The sequence below is a fragment of the Zingiber officinale genome, chromosome 5A (genome assembly GCF_018446385.1).
Source record: "Zingiber officinale cultivar Zhangliang chromosome 5A, Zo_v1.1, whole genome shotgun sequence".
NCBI classification, from domain to species: domain Eukaryota; kingdom Viridiplantae; phylum Streptophyta; class Magnoliopsida; order Zingiberales; family Zingiberaceae; genus Zingiber; species Zingiber officinale.
In genome coordinates, this window is record NC_055994.1 from 58,378,436 (window position 1) to 58,382,603 (window position 4,168).

At 39.7% G+C, this 4,168-nt stretch overlaps 1 long non-coding RNA gene across 2 annotated transcripts; it reads left to right on the top strand.

Annotated features, from left to right (window-relative positions):
* Window positions 1-1,286: 1,286 nt before the first annotated feature.
* LOC121982846 lies at window positions 1,287-3,830 on the top strand. 2 transcript variants are annotated; one of them, XR_006112292.1, is made up of 4 exons: window positions 1,287-1,573; window positions 1,679-1,782; window positions 1,899-2,176; window positions 3,769-3,830. It is a non-coding gene; the product is annotated as an uncharacterized LOC121982846 (long non-coding RNA). The 2 variants fall into 2 exon arrangements; XR_006112291.1 differs by lacking the exon at window positions 3,769-3,830 and adding an exon at window positions 2,521-2,581.
* Window positions 3,831-4,168: the final 338 nt, after the last annotated feature.

A 4,168-nucleotide genomic window follows, 5' to 3' on the forward strand; every position in this document is an offset into this window, starting at 1 on the left:
ATGAAAGACTAACTTCTTACCTAATCTCTAAAGGGTTCAACCAAGGTCAAATTGACCCAACCCTATTCGTTAAGACAATAAAGGAAGATATTTTTATAGCCCAAATCTATGTAGATGACATTATATTTGGTTCAACAAACTCAGAATTTTTAAATGAATTTACAAGTCTAATGGAACAAGAGTTTGAAATGAGTTTAGTTAACATATTTTTTAGGATTACAAATCAAACAAATAAATGAAGGAAACTACATTTATCAACAAAAATACACTAAGGAGTTACTTAAAAAATTTAGAATGGAAAACACTAAAGAGATAAAAACACCCATGACAGTGAACACAATCCTAGATGATGACCCCAATGGACAACCAGTTTATTTAAAATACTATAGGAGTGTCATAGGTAGCTTACTATACTTAACAACAAGTTGACCAGATATTATATTTGCAGTTGGTATGTGTGCTAGATACCAAACCTGTGCTAAAGAATCTCATTTGACTCAAGTCAAACGAATCTTTAGATACCTTAAAGGAACAACAAATGTAGGAATTTGGTATCCTAGAACCAACAACTTTGAATTGATAGGATATTCTAACTCAGATTATGTCGGGTGCAAGTTAGATCGCAAAAGCACAAGTGGTGGATGTCAACTACTAGGTCCATCACTTGTTAGCTGGTTTAGTAGAAAGCAACACTGTGTTGCGCTATCTACAACTGAGTCAGAATACATAGCTATTGGAGAATGTGTTGCATAACTATTATGGATAATGCGCACTTTAAAAGATTTTAACTTAAACATTACAAATGTAAAAGTATTAATTGACAATATTAGTTCAATTAACTTAACAAAAAATCCAGTGCATCATTCCAGAACCAAACACAATGAAATTAGACATCACTTTATCATGGATTATGTCACTAAAGGTGACATCGAACTCAAGTACATTGAGTCCAAGTTAAATTTAGCCGACATATTCACCAAACCACTCCCTAAAAGTGAATTTAGCAATCTATGAAGAAAATTAGGGATGTGTTTAATAGACTAGGATTTTCAAAATTTAAAATTAGGGATGTGAGATCTCGGAAAATTTAATTAATAGGGTTATTTGGAAAATAGCCTTATAGAATTTTTCCGGAATTTTTAGAAATTTTCTAGGAATTTTTCGAAGCTCTTAAGACGGGTTTTGAGGGGATCAATTAACAGGTACGGATAAAGCCTGTTTGGGATACCCATTTAGGTGAGGAAAAGGTTTAATTATAAATTCCTTTTTATTTCCTCAACCAAACGCCGTTTTCCGAATCGAGCCCTCTTCCTCCTTTTTCCCGATCTCCCCTCCCTTCTCTCTGTTCTCTCTTGCGGACAGTCGACGCCGGCACCGACAGGATTAGGGCTCCAGCTCCGGCGATCGTTGGTGTCACTTGAGGAGGAAGCTGCTGGATTGAGCGCAGATCCGGCCGACGCCTTTCATCTCCGGGCTGCAGACATGCGCGTCCTCTTGCGCCGATCACTGAGGCCATTGAATCGAGCGAGATCCACTCGGTTGCCAAAGTGGAAGAGCAATTAGGGATTCAAGGGTAAGCCATCGAACCTTATTCCTTCTACTTCTTTGATTTGTGCCCTAGTTCGAGTCTTCTTCTCCGGTTCTTGCTCGCCTTCTTACTGATGGTTGGCGATCTCAGGTTAGGTCATGGATTTCTTCCTTGTTCTTGTTGATTGAAGGTCAGAGAAGTCCCTGGTGTGCAGAATCTAATCGAGCGACACCTTTTGGAGACAATCGATTGAGGTAAGATTAAGGTGTTGTATGATCTGTGATTTCCATTGTTTGATCCCTTCACTTGATCCGATCCAATGAGATGAGGTGGAGTTTGTTCTGATTAGTGAGTTGTGTTTGGGTTGTAGGGCAAAGACTAGAGGGGTTGATGCTTGATCAGTAGTCTTACTGCTTGATTCCTTCTTGATCCGAATTGTGGAGTGGAATCAAGCACCTTGCTGTTCTGTTTATGGTGTACCTTGTTTCCATAGCTACTCATCTCACGTCCGGCAGCAACCTATCCAGTGAGGTGAATCCAGTGAGGATTTGTGAAGGTAATTTTGGTGTCCAGCAGCATTTCTAGTTTTGGCAGCAACCTTATTTAGCAGATTGCTTGGTTTCAGCAATCTACAGCAGCTTGATCAAGGTAAGGTGTATAGGTTTTGTTCTTTGTTTTAGATATGATTTGATTTCATGAACAGATGTAGATTGGAATTAGGGTTATACTTAGTTGTTTATGTGTAGAATTATTTAGCTTAGAATTAGTTTAATGGAATGATTAGGGTTAAGGTAATTAACCCTAGTCAACCGTTGGATTTCTAATATAATGGGAGATTAGGGATTTGATAACTAATCCTAATTGAACGTTAGATTTAATTAGATAGGATAAGGTTGTGTGATTAGGGTTTTGCCCTAATTTAGTTTTGGGAATTTTATTTAGCTATTTCATTTGGATTTAGCTAAATAAAATATATATGTTGTTTGACACAGGATTCTGATTCGAGACAGGCGTCTCGACGTTGACTTCGGATTTGGGATTGTACCTTCTATTTGAGGCGGGTACCCTTTGACTTATCTTTTGATACTGTCTTATGATATGTATAGTTTATATATAATTACTAGTGATAGATGGTAGATTTATTTCTTCCCTGGTCTTAGCTTAGTTGATACCTATCACATGCTTCTACTGTTAGATGCTTTACATTAGTCTGGGTTACTTTTATCTCTTGCCATGTGTATATGTGTTTGTGGTTATGGTTACTTATAGTGCTTATCTACCCTTGATTAGATGCTGGAGATACTTGTTATATATTGTTGGATTCATGTTGTTATATCTCTGTTAAATATCTGCGTTTACCTTTTTGGCACCTACGTATATGGAGGAGGATACGTTCAGGTATGACATTCTGTAGCCGCATGCACCATACCGCATGATTGCATGCTGGGCGATGGACGACTCCATTATTGTTGAGCTCGTCGGCCGGCTACATGAGGGCCTGCACACAACGTGTCTACTGCATGGGTAGTGGCACAGCACTCAGGGTGTGTATGGCAGGTTGCTCGGTGGTGCACCGCCGGGGTGCTCATGGGTAGCACGACACAGCGGGGTTGCAGCCGGGATCCCTCCCCATCATCGCGTACCGGGAGTTGAGAGCATTGCGCTCCCTCACTATGTTTGAGGTAGGAGGATAGGTGTACTCCGACAGCATCCCGTCCACTCGGTCACTCTTCAGGGGTAGTGATGGCAGAGTGCACGGTGTCATAGCCCTACCCACGCGGTCTCACCATTGTGTGTGAGATACAGACTGGCGTCAGGGGTGACCATGCCATATTGCATCATATGCACAGATTGCATTTATTGTGATGGTTGCATATTGGATGATGCATTTGGGTGACTGCATATGATTGACATGCATACAGGATACATGCGTATTTGTTCTGACTATCTTTATCTGTGTATGTCCACAGTCATTCGCCCAAGCCTCGCAGGTGAGTACAGTTTATTTCAGTTATGCATTTCTTATTATTCTTGCTGTAAACTGTATTACATGCTTCTGGTTACTCATTACAGTTTATTCAGCTATGCATACCTGTTATATTGTTAGGAGACTGTACTGTAGGTCCTATGGTTTAGGAGACTGTACCTTAGGATATTACTGGTAGTTATATATTGCTGTACATCTCTATTGGATTACCTGCTGAGTTCTTTGAACTCACCCCGTTGTTACTATTTTTCAGGTTGAGGCCGTCAGGAGAGATTCCAGTCGCTAGCCCTATTATCGCGAGGATTTTCTTTGTCGGATTATATTTTGCTTTTGCATCTTATATACTTGTATTGTGGGTTTGTATTGTGGACTTTACATTGAACATTCGGGTTTGCTACTTTTATTTTCCGCTGCGGTTGTATTTCCATTACTTCGTGGATTTGTTTCTTCGTTGTAGTGGAGTAGGCTGTTTACATATATCTTCGAGGTTCTATATCGTCTTTCCTTATTAAACTGCGTGGATTGATCATATATTATATCTGTGTGGAATGCTGATATAAACTGCGTGGGTTGTTTCTTAATTGTATTGTATTATTCCGGCCGTGTGTGGCCGAGGTATAGAGATATATGTATACTGAGCTTCATATTGTCCG